The following is a 13607-nucleotide window of genomic DNA, read 5'->3' on the forward strand; positions in this document are numbered from 1 at the left end:
TTTACTGTTACAGCTCAGGGGAACATTTCATGTATATGCATCTGTATGTTTCACTCATTGAACAAATAAATTCTAATTCTATATGGTTTTGTTCGGCTTGATGTACATTTACATTTAGTCATTTAGCAGACGCTCTTATCCAGAGCGACTTACAGTAAGTACAGGCACATTCCCCCAAGTAGGGTGAAGTGCCTTGCCCAAGGACACAACGTCAGTTGGCATGACCGGGAATCGAACTGGCAACCTTCGGATTACTAGCCCGACTCCCTCACCGCTCAGCCACCTGACTCCCTACTCGCTACTCCCATGTAGCGTCCATTATCTAAGTCGTAGGTAGGCAGCGAGGGGCGGAGCTTCAACTCCTTCAGCCGACACGACCCCCAGTCTCTAGCAGAGAAGACTGCTGATTTTTTCATGATTTCAAAGCCTAATTTAACATACGGTGTTATTTTTTCATTCGAATTTGGATGGGTAGTTACTAAGACATTATTCTGTGGTGTGGCGAACTGAAAACTAGTTTTCAGTTCCACTTTAAAGGATCTTTAACATTCTTGTGAATATTCTACAGCTAATTGCCATTACAAATACATTTGTGACAGATTTTTGGGGTATTATGATAGCAAACTTGCCTTTCTTGCACTTTCTCACGGCACAGAACACACTGCTACACTGAGGTGATTCAACAAGCTTCTGTATTGCACACTGCCAGGTCACTCGCACGTGGTGTTTCTTGAGTTTTATTGGGAACTGGTCACTCGCTCTGTTTACTGAGTGAATTTTGACTATGGCAGTCAGTGTAATAGTGTGTGATATTCCCTGCCATAAAGTCAACATTTCTGTGTATCGCCAAACTGTTATTGAATGAATATGGTAACTATATTGTGATATTTACGATTACAGGTAAGAACGATATATAAATATATAGACCTGTGGTTTTTACCTCTTTTGGGGTGGTCCGAGCCTTAATCGGGGGGGTAAGACCCCCCCAAACCCCCCCGTAATTCGCACACTGCTTGACTCTTTACCCATGACGATTTGAGAAATTGAAGGTTCAGTGATGATAGTTTGTTTCTTGTGAAATTCATTCTGTATGCAGCAGCTCATTTCTGAGTCTTGTTGCTGTTTTTTCAACAAATGCTAGGTGGCAAAATGTATTTGTTGCTTTTAAATATTAATATTTATTTGTCACGAACAGTCAATACTGCACATCCTTGGGGAAAGAGGCATACACCTGCAGCATTTCAAATTCATATATTGAGCCCGGTTCTCAAGATAATCCTGCCACATATGTACAGAGAGACAGACAGAGATTCCTTTCATCACTATATCTCATCACTATGTTTTATAGGCTCCTTCAATGCAGCACTACAGAGAAACACCCAGTAGTATAGTCTCCATAATATAAAAGAGACTGGTTTAAAGGGGTCATTGATTGCAGAACCGAATTTACCTTGTCACAGTTGAATAACGACAGTTCAGTGGGTAAAATGGACATACAGTGAACCTCAAAGTCCATTGACACCTCTTTCCTATGTACATCTCACAATAAAAAAAATGTAGCTGTAGAACAGTCGGTTTTGAAAAATCCAGGCTCCACCTTTTTTGGCTCTGGTCTGTAGCTTTGTCACGCCCCAACATTTGCTGCGTGCTGCTCTGTGTACTTCCACAGAATTACAAAGAAGAATGTTTTTCTAGCATATTGAAAATGGACTACGGTGGTAAATGCAGTGTTCCAGGCTGTACAGGGAATGCTGAAACTTTTCAGAGTCTTCCTAAGGAACCAAACACTCGACGGGCTGTGATGTTTGTCTATGAGAAGATACCTCTGCAGTTCGACCCTCAATTACACATTTGATCGAACCATTTCACCGAGGACAGTTTTGAATGAAAACCTTGGACAATTTAAATAAGGATTTGCTAAGCCGCTGTTGCTGAAAAGAGGTGCTGCTCAAACCGTACGGCATATGCCGTTCTTTTCTAAAACAATTGAATGCGCTGTATCTAACCAACTGTCAAACTTTCTCTCTCAGAACAACCTGCTTGACCCCAACCAATCGGGCTTCAAGACTGGCCACTCCACAGAAACTGCCTCCTGTCAGTCACCACTGCCGTCCAGTCTGCCAGAGCGGCTTTGAGGTCATCCGTCATCATTCTGATGGACCTTTCTGCAGCGTTTGATAAGGTTAACCATCAAATCCTGGTAACCTTCAAATGCATAATGCAACCCTTCTGTCTGCTTCTTTTTCAAGTTGTTTTTTTGTTTATTCCATTAATACTCCAATTGATAATTATTAGTATCGTATAAGAGTATAGGGCTTCAAAATGTTTTGGCCGTAATTAAGGTTACAGCTTCAGTAACAAAAAAGATTCAATGTGCAATGCATAATATATTTTCCTAGACATTAATAATTAGAATATACAAGATGGATCAAAATAAAATTACTTGTAATGTACTTTAAAAGTATTTTGACTGTTTTTGCTGTATAATAAAAGAAAACGTAGCCTACATCCTACTCCAGAAGAAATGTATACATTTACATTACATTTACATTACATTTAGTCATTTAGCAGACGCTCTTATCCAGAGCGACTTACAGTAAGTACGGGGACATTCCTCGAGGAAAGTAGGGCGAAGTGCCTTGCCCAAGGACACAACGTCAGTTTGCATGACCAGGAATCGAACTGGCAACCTTCGGATTACTAGCCCGATTCCCTCACCGCTCAGCCGCCTGACTCCCGTATACCATTTTTTGTTTCTAAGTCTTATAAGTATATCAAAAGTGAACTATTTTCTAAGTATACTTAAAAGTATATGAAAAGTGAACTCTTTTCTAAGTATACTTCTTAAAAGTATATCAAAAGTGAGCTATTTTCTAAGCATACTTCCTAAAAGTATATCAAAAGTGAACTAAAAGTGTACTATCCATTTTTTAGTACACTTATAGTATACTTTAATATACTTTTTTTGTAAGGGTAGCTGTAGTCGGCATTAGAAGGGAATCTTCCGAAAAAATTGCCATAAAACGAATAGCAGTCTAGCCTATTGCTAACGCCTGTCTATATTATCTATTTGAAAGAACTGGAGAAAGGCAGGTGCTAGATACAGAGTACGTTAGCATTGCTAATAACTGTTACCGACAAAATCATAATACAGCTTGCGGTTGTGATGAACATAACAGTGCGTTCACACTGCAGCGGAGCGGGCGGCGCGGGGCGTCAGCTTCCATTTTCAATTAAACCAGGCGTTGACGCTCGCGTAGGGCATTTTGGGAAGTGAAGGATTTAAAGTCTGTGTGTCTATTCCAATATGTAATGATGGTATTCAATGACACAAATCTGTGTTCTAGAAAGAGTGGTCTGGAGTCACAGAGGTCCGATAATATCAGCTTTAATGCAGCAGTTGGAAATCAACAAGTACAGAGCTCTGGAGTTGTCTAAGTTTCCCTACCCGCAACAGAGTTTGGGCTGGTTCACGAAGTCCAACTGGCTTTCCCTTCCCCAGCATATCATATACAATGCAATTGAAAACACAAGTATCAAAAAAGGGTTGAGCTTGTTCTCTCGTGCGTCTCCTCGTCCTGGTCAGCCAGCCCCAGCAATGGCATTTGGAACCCCGTCTTTGGGTTCTCCACAGCTGAGCCAATGATCTGGTTGCACAGGGACCTGATACACGGGATAGAGCAACAATCATGTTGATATTGATATAGCCCACTCTTAAGTAAAATAGCGGAAACCTTCTTAGTCCAGTACTATTCTAGTGTGGTCAAGCAGTATCACTCTTGACCTAGTCGTAACCCTCTTTTCTGGACTCTCACATTCGTAGCAATAGCAAACGGTTCACTGCCCCTCCTGGCCCTTCTCCACCAACTCCTGGAACGTATGACTGGATTCTGGAGCAGCACAACACATGCTCCAGTGGTACCACGTACTTCCTTTCCCTAGCACCCTTAGGGCGTGCAAGGTTCTCTCGATGACCTTGAATGGTCCTGTCCATAAATGTACAACAGGCTTCCCTGAACATCTGATGATGTATTGGGGCAGGTGGGACAGGGTCTTCAAGGGGAAAGGGGGGGGCAGACCACTCATAGGTCTGATGAGGCATAGGTGCAGATGGGGCAGGGTCTCCAGAGGAATGGGGCCTTAGAACAGGGGTTAGGTAGTCAGACCCGCCGGTCTGACTCGTCCTGAAGCAGAAAAGAGTTACAGTCCCAGCATCACCTTATCTCCCATGATCAAGCAGTAACTGAGTCAAATGAGATGCGAACAGTCGAACACCAATGATTAAACACAGATATTGAAATCAAGAACCCATTTAAGGATTTAAAGTGGATATTTTTAAAGTTCAAATAAATCCCTCCTTTCACACCCTTTTAGGGTGTGACAACAAACACAAATTTAAAAATATCCCATTACTGATTACACAATGTTGGCATACAAATCAACAATAATGATGAGACTATGCAGCGTTATGGCCAAGTGGTGAGGACACTGGACACAGTGGGAAAACCCTAATGATGTTATAGGGGAAAACCCACCGTCACTCCAGAGTGGACATCCGACATCCATGTATCCACGGCAGACCTGGACATGCTCACAGGCCCCCTTCAACACATACATACAACTTTAGCCAAGCTTTTAGAATTGTAATAAAATAAACTAAATTCGAAACAAATAGAAAAACCAGAAATTAGACAGGAAATTTAAAGTTTTCATAAGATCCCTCCTTTCATTGATAACTTTAATCAATACCCAATCTCCTCGTTTGACTCCTCCACTCTTTGGTTTACTGCTTCACCTGGAACAGAATTTAGCAGAAGACATCTCTTTTCTAGTTAGCATTTTTTATAAAATTGGTTAACCATTTGATTCGTCTCTTCATCATGCTATGTGAAAGGTTTAAGTTGTGGTATTACATATGATCTCCAATAAATCAATTCAAATGGTGTTATGCATCTGGTATAGGACTGGGAAAGACTTCAATTCACATAGTAAACATACTGTATCTATAATTACCAGGCAGTATTGACCCTTCAGTTTTCTTATTGTTGAGCAAACACATGTAACAGCATCTAATAAGACCATACATCATCATTTGATATTCAACTCCTATTAGTCATGCCTAGAAATGACATGATCTGTTTCTTTGTTCCCTTCTTTAGAAAATCAACTGTTAGTCTAATTTCTTTCACTCCAAAAAACCTTTTCTGTCTTTTAAAACAGTTAAGTTTAAGACCAATATTGTTTTAGATTCTCTATTTTACCAAATCACAGCTCTTTTTATCAAAGATATGATAAAAGCAATATTCATTATGCCAAACCAGAATCCGTATGCTTCTTAAATGAAATATAAACCAAATCATGTTCTTAATGTAGCTATTAACCAAACATTTTTCCCAGCTATATTTTCTATAAAGGTCAGATAGGTAGAACTTCATAACTCGTTTTGCTGCAGTTCAAAACGAGCCAATTAGCTCAAACCATCATAACCACAATTTATCAGACTTGATGAGTCTTCCCAAATTATTTCAGAACTGAATGTTATAATAACCCTCTTCATAATACAACATTATCACAGCCTAACTGTTTATCCCAAACAGTATGCCAGGCTCTGATAAAACTCTCAAATAAAACTTAAAACCAAATTATAATTAAACTCCAAACAAAAGTACATTTAGTTATTTTCTCTTTCTCATTTTTAACCAAATTACATCTAATACCTTTATCAAAACTCTTAAAAACCCTAGATTTAACTATTTTGACTTAAAATGTTATCCCATATACCTTCAAAGTATATTCATAGTTTCCTCTTCAAAACATCAGTGTTTAAACCAATCATCTCTTCACATCCACAAAACGTTCTTGTTTTATTTCATAACCTTCCATGATCCTCTCTAAACCAATCCTTTATGTAACTTTCCAATTGCTTCCTCATAATTTTTCACATACATTTCCTCAAACCATTCTTTGACCAACACAGCTGTTTAGCGTTTACCGTCTATTCACTTAATTTTGCTCTAGTATAACTCTTCCAATTGTATTAGAACCTATTTATAAACCAGGGTATACCCTCTGGGATAACCTTTGTAAGATCTCAACGTAACTGACTCTTTTAGCCCCCACCTTTCTCCAACTCTCCTCGGGATTTCTTTAACTTCTTGGTCAAAGGAAAAAACACACCATACTCCTCTCTATTTTTATTAAACTCAATCTGACTCCACACAAATAGACAGTGTTCAGGGATTCTAACCCTTGGAGAGGACTCTAACCTCCCTCTGGACAAAGACAACGAGTTCAGGGACTCTAACCCTTGGAGAGGACTCTAACCTCCCCTTGGACAAAGACAACGAGTTCAGGTACTCTAACCCTTGGAGAGGACTCTAACCTCCCCTTGGACAAAGACAACGAGTTCAGGGACTCTAACCCTTGGAGAGGACTCTAACCTCCCCTTGGACAAAGACAACGAGTTCAGGGACTCTAACCCTTGGAGAGGACTCTAACCTCCCCTTGGACAAAGACAACGAGTTCAGGGACTCTAACCCTTGGAGAGGACTCTAACCTCCCCTTGGACAAAGACAACGAGTTCAGGGACTCTAACCCTTGGAGAGGACTCTAACCTCCCCTTGGACAAAGACAACGAGTTCAGGGACTCTGACCCTTGGAGAGGACTCTAACCTCCCCTTGGAAAAAGACAACGAGTTCAGGGACTCTAACCCTTGGAGAGGACTCTAACCTCCCATTGGACAAAGACAACGAGTTCAGGGACTCTAACCCTTGGAGAGGACTCTAACCTCCCCTTGGACAAAGACAACGAGTTCAGGGACTCTAACCCTTGGAGAGGACTCTAACCTCCCCTTGGACAAAGATTACGAGTTCAAGGACTTTAACCCTTGGAGAGGACTCTAACCTCCCCTTGGACAAAGATTACGAGTTCAGGGACTCTAACCCTTGGAGAGGACTCTAACCTCCCCTTGGACAAAGATTACGAGTTCAAGGACTTTAACCCTTGGAGAGGACTCTAACCTCCCCTTGGACAAAGATTACGAGTTCAGGGACTCTAACCCTTGGAGAGGACTCTAACCTCCCCTTGGACAAAGACAACAAGTTCAAGGACTCTAACCCTTGGAGAGGACTCTAACCTCCCCTTGGACAAAGACATCAAGTTCAGGGACTCTAACCCTTGGAGAGGACTCTAACCTCCCCTTGGACAAAGACAATGAGTTCAGGGACTCTAACCCTTGGAGAGGACTCTAACCTCCTCTTGGACAAATACAACGAGTTCAGGGACTCTAACCCCTGGAGAGGACTCTAACCTCCCCTTGGACAAAGACAACGAGTTCAGGGACTCTAACCCTTGGAGAGGACTCTAACCTCCCCTTGGACAAAGATTACGAGTTCAGGGACTCTAACCCCTGGAGAGGACTCTAACCTCCTCTTGGACAAATACAACGAGTTCAGGGACTCTAACCCCTGGAGAGGACTCTAACCTCCCCTTGGACAAAGACAACGAGTTCAGGGACTCTAACCCCTGGAGAGGACTCTAACCTCCCCTTGGACAAAGACAACGAGTTCAGGGACTCTAACCCTTGGAGAGGACTCTAACCTCCCCTTGGACAAAGACAACGAGTTCAGGGACTCTAACCCTTGGAGAGGACTCTAACCTCCCCTTGGACAAAGACATCGAGTTCAGGGACTCTAACCCTTGGAGAGGACTCTAACCTCCCCTTGGACAAAGACAATGAGTTCAGGGACTCTAACCCTTGGAGAGGACTCTAACCTCCTCTTGGACAAAGACAACGAGTTCAGGGACTCTAACCCCTGGAGAGGACTCTAACCTCCTCTTGGACAAAGACAACGAGTTCAGGGACTCTAACCCCTGGAGAGGACTCTAACCTCCTCTTGGACAAATACAACGAGTTCAGGGACTCTAACCCCTGGAGAGGACTCTAACCTCCCCTTGGACAAAGACAACGAGTTCAGGGACTCTAACCCTTGGAGAGGACTCTAACCTCCCCTTGGACAAAGACAACAAGTTCAGGGACTCTAACCCCTGGAGAGGACTCTAACCTCCCCTTGGACAAAGACAACGAGTTCAGGGACTCTAACCCTTGGAGAGGACTCTAACCTCCCCTTGGACAAAGACAACGGGTTCAAGGACTCTAACCCTTGGAGAGGACTCTAACCTCCCCTTGGACAAAGACAACGAGTTCAGGGACTCTAACCCTTGGAGAGGACTCTAACCTCCCCTTGGACAAAGACAACGAGTTCAGGGACTCTAACCCTTGGAGAGGACTCTAACCTCCTCTTGGACAAAGACAACGAGTTCAGGGACTCTAACCCCTGGAGAGGACTCTAACCTCCTCTTGGACAAATACAACGAGTTCAGGGACTCTAACCCCTGGAGAGGACTCTAACCTCCCCTTGGACAAAGACAACGAGTTCAGGGACTCTAACCCTTGGAGAGGACTCTAACCTCCCCTTGGACAAAGACAACAAGTTCAGGGACTCTAACCCCTGGAGAGGACTCTAACCTCCCCTTGGACAAAGACAACGAGTTCAGGGACTCTAACCCCTGGAGAGGACTCTAACCTCCCCTTGGACAAAGACAACGAGTTCAGGGACTCTAACCCTTGGAGAGGACTCTAACCTCCCCTTGGACAAAGACAACGAGTTCAGGGACTCTAACCCTTGGAGAGGACGCTAACCTCCCCTTGGAAAAAGACAACGAGTTCAAGGACTCTAACCCTTGGAGAGGACTCTAACCTCCCCTTGGACAAAGACAACGAGTTCAGGGACTCTAACCCCTGGAGAGGACTCTAACCTCCCCTTGGACAAAGACAACGAGTTCAGGGACTCTAACCCCTGGAGAGGACTCTAACCTCCCCTTGGACAAAGACAACGAGTTCAGGGACTCTAACCCTTTGAGAGGACTCTAACCTCCCCTTGGACAAAGACATCAAGTTCAGGGACTCTAACCCTTGGAGAGGACTCTAACCTCCCCTTGGACAAAGACAATGAGTTCAGGGACTCTAACCCTTGGAGAGGACTCTAACCTCCTCTTGGACAAAGACAACGAGTTCAGGGACTCTAACCCCTGGAGAGGACTCTAACCTCCTCTTGGACAAAGACAACGAGTTCAGGGACTCTAACCCCTGGAGAGGACTCTAACCTCCTCTTGGACAAATACAACGAGTTCAGGGACTCTAACCCCTGGAGAGGACTCTAACCTCCCCTTGGACAAAGACAACGAGTTCAGGGACTCTAACCCTTGGAGAGGACTCTAACCTCCCCTTGGACAAAGACAACAAGTTCAGGGACTCTAACCCCTGGAGAGGACTCTAACCTCCCCTTGGACAAAGACAACGAGTTCAGGGACTCTAACCCCTGGAGAGGACTCTAACCTCCCCTTGGACAAAGACAACGAGTTCAGGGACTCTAACCCCTGGAGAGGACTCTAACCTCCCCTTGGACAAAGACAACGAGTTCAGGGACTCTAACCCTTGGAGAGGACTCTAACCTCCCCTTGGACAAAGACAACGAGTTCAGGGACTCTAACCCTTGGAGAGGACTCTAACCTCCCCTTGGACAAAGACAACGGGTTCAAGGACTCTAACCCTTGGAGAGGACTCTAACCTCCCCTTGGACAAAGACAACGAGTTCAGGGACTCTAACCCTTGGAGAGGACTCTAACCTCCCCTTGGACAAAGACAACGAGTTCAGGGACTCTAACCCTTGGAGAGGACGCTAACCTCCCCTTGGAAAAAGACAACAAGTTCAAGGACTCTAACCCTTGGAGAGGACTCTAACCTCCCCTTGGACAAAGACATCAAGTTCAGGGACTCTAACCCTTGGAGAGGACTCTAACCTCCCCTTGGACAAAGACAATGAGTTCAGGGACTCTAACCCTTGGAGAGGACTCTAACCTCCTCTTGGACAAAGACAACGAGTTCAGGGACTCTAACCCCTGGAGAGGACTCTAACCTCCTCTTGGACAAAGACAACGAGTTCAGGGACTCTAACCCCTGGAGAGGACTCTAACCTCCTCTTGGACAAATACAACGAGTTCAGGGACTCTAACCCCTGGAGAGGACTCTAACCTCCCCTTGGACAAAGACAACGAGTTCAGGGACTCTAACCCTTGGAGAGGACTCTAACCTCCCCTTGGACAAAGACAACGAGTTCAGGGACTCTAACCCCTGGAGAGGACTCTAACCTCCCCTTGGACAAAGACAACGAGTTCAGGGACTCTAACCCCTGGAGAGGACTCTAACCTCCCCTTGGACAAAGACAACGAGTTCAGGGACTCTAACCCTTGGAGAGGACTCTAACCTCCCCTTGGACAAAGACAACGAGTTCAGGGACTCTAACCCTTGTAGAGGACTCTAACCTCCCCTTGGACAAAGACAACGAGTTCAGGGACTCTAACCCTTGGAGAGGACTCTAACCTCCCCTTGGACAAAGACAACGGGTTCAAGGACTCTAACCCTTGGAGAGGACTCTAACCTCCCCTTGGACAAAGACAACGAGTTCAGGGACTCTAACCCTTGGAGAGGACTCTAACCTCCCCTTGGACAAAGACAACGAGTTCAGGGACTCTAACCCTTGGAGAGGACGCTAACCTCCCCTTGGAAAAAGATTACGAGTTCAAGGACTTTAACCCTTGGAGAGGACTCTAACCTCCCCTTGGACAAAGACAATGAGTTCAGGGACTCTAACCCTTGGAGAGGACTCTAACCTCCCCTTGGACAAAGACAATGAGTTCAGGGACTCTAACCCTTGGAGAGGACTCTAACCTCCTCTTGGACAAATACAACGAATTCAGGGACTCTAACCCCTGGAGAGGACTCTAACCTCCCCTTGGACAAAGACAACGAGTTCAGGGACTCTAACCCTTGGAGAGGACTCTAACCTCCCCTTGGACAAAGATTACGAGTTCAGGGACTCTAACCCCTGGAGAGGACTCTAACCTCCTCTTGGACAAATACAACGAGTTCAGGGACTCTAACCCCTGGAGAGGACTCTAACCTCCCCTTGGACAAAGACAACGAGTTCAGGGACTCTAACCCTTGGAGAGGACTCTAACCTCCCCTTGGACAAAGACAACGAGTTCAGGGACTCTAACCCCTGGAGAGGACTCTAACCTCCCCTTGGACAAAGACAACGAGTTCAGGGACTCTAACCCCTGGAGAGGACTCTAACCTCCCCTTGGACAAAGACATCAAGTTCAGGGACTCTAACCCTTGGAGAGGACTCTAACCTCCCCTTGGACAAAGACAATGAGTTCAGGGACTCTAACCCTTGGAGAGGACTCTAACCTCCTCTTGGACAAAGACAACGAGTTCAGGGACTCTAACCCCTGGAGAGGACTCTAACCTCCTCTTGGACAAAGACAACGAGTTCAGGGACTCTAACCCCTGGAGAGGACTCTAACCTCCTCTTGGACAAATACAACGAGTTCAGGGACTCTAACCCCTGGAGAGGACTCTAACCTCCCCTTGGACAAAGACAACGAGTTCAGGGACTCTAACCCTTGGAGAGGACTCTAACCTCCCCTTGGACAAAGACAACGAGTTCAGGGACTCTAACCCTTGGAGAGGACTCTAACCTCCCCTTGGACAAAGACAACGAGTTCAGGGACTCTAACCCTTGGAGAGGACTCTAACCTCCCCTTGGACAAAGACAACGGGTTCAAGGACTCTAACCCTTGGAGAGGACTCTAACCTCCCCTTGGACAAAGACAACGAGTTCAGGGACTCTAACCCTTGGAGAGGACTCTAACCTCCCCTTGGACAAAGACAACGAGTTCAGGGACTCTAACCCTTGGAGAGGACGCTAACCTCCCCTTGGAAAAAGACAACAAGTTCAAGGACTCTAACCCTTGGAGAGGACTCTAACCTCCCCTTGGACAAAGACATCAAGTTCAGGGACTCTAACCCTTGGAGAGGACTCTAACCTCCCCTTGGACAAAGACAATGAGTTCAGGGACTCTAACCCTTGGAGAGGACTCTAACCTCCTCTTGGACAAAGACAACGAGTTCAGGGACTCTAACCCCTGGAGAGGACTCTAACCTCCTCTTGGACAAAGACAACGAGTTCAGGGACTCTAACCCCTGGAGAGGACTCTAACCTCCTCTTGGACAAATACAACGAGTTCAGGGACTCTAACCCCTGGAGAGGACTCTAACCTCCCCTTGGACAAAGACAACGAGTTCAGGGACTCTAACCCTTGGAGAGGACTCTAACCTCCCCTTGGACAAAGACAACGAGTTCAGGGACTCTAACCCCTGGAGAGGACTCTAACCTCCCCTTGGACAAAGACAACGAGTTCAGGGACTCTAACCCCTGGAGAGGACTCTAACCTCCCCTTGGACAAAGACAACGAGTTCAGGGACTCTAACCCTTGGAGAGGACTCTAACCTCCCCTTGGACAAAGACAACGAGTTCAGGGACTCTAACCCTTGGAGAGGACTCTAACCTCCCCTTGGACAAAGACAACGGGTTCAAGGACTCTAACCCTTGGAGAGGACTCTAACCTCCCCTTGGACAAAGACAACGAGTTCAGGGACTCTAACCCTTGGAGAGGACTCTAACCTCCCCTTGGACAAAGACAACGAGTTCAGGGACTCTAACCCTTGGAGAGGACGCTAACCTCCCCTTGGAAAAAGATTACGAGTTCAAGGACTTTAACCCTTGGAGAGGACTCTAACCTCCCCTTGGACAAAGACAATGAGTTCAGGGACTCTAACCCTTGGAGAGGACTCTAACCTCCCCTTGGACAAAGACAATGAGTTCAGGGACTCTAACCCTTGGAGAGGACTCTAACCTCCTCTTGGACAAATACAACGAGTTCAGGGACTCTAACCCCTGGAGAGGACTCTAACCTCCCCTTGGACAAAGACAACGAGTTCAGGGACTCTAACCCTTGGAGAGGACTCTAACCTCCCCTTGGACAAAGATTACGAGTTCAGGGACTCTAACCCCTGGAGAGGACTCTAACCTCCTCTTGGACAAATACAACGAGTTCAGGGACTCTAACCCCTGGAGAGGACTCTAACCTCCCCTTGGACAAAGACAACGAGTTCAGGGACTCTAACCCTTGGAGAGGACTCTAACCTCCCCTTGGACAAAGACAACGAGTTCAGGGACTCTAACCCCTGGAGAGGACTCTAACCTCCCCTTGGACAAAGACAACGAGTTCAGGGACTCTAACCCCTGGAGAGGACTCTAACCTCCCCTTGGACAAAGACAACGAGTTCAGGGACTCTAACCCTTGGAGAGGACTCTAACCTCCCCTTGGACAAAGACATCAAGTTCAGGGACTCTAACCCTTGGAGAGGACTCTAACCTCCCCTTGGACAAAGACAATGAGTTCAGGGACTCTAACCCTTGGAGAGGACTCTAACCTCCTCTTGGACAAAGACAACGAGTTCAGGGACTCTAACCCCTGGAGAGGACTCTAACCTCCTCTTGGACAAAGACAACGAGTTCAGGGACTCTAACCCCTGGAGAGGACTCTAACCTCCTCTTGGACAAATACAACGAGTTCAGGGACTCTAACCCCTGGAGAGGACTCTAACCTCCCCTTGGACAAAGACAACGAGTTCAGGGAC

The sequence above is a fragment of the Osmerus mordax genome, chromosome 20 (assembly GCF_038355195.1).
Source record: "Osmerus mordax isolate fOsmMor3 chromosome 20, fOsmMor3.pri, whole genome shotgun sequence".
NCBI lineage: Eukaryota > Metazoa > Chordata > Actinopteri > Osmeriformes > Osmeridae > Osmerus > Osmerus mordax.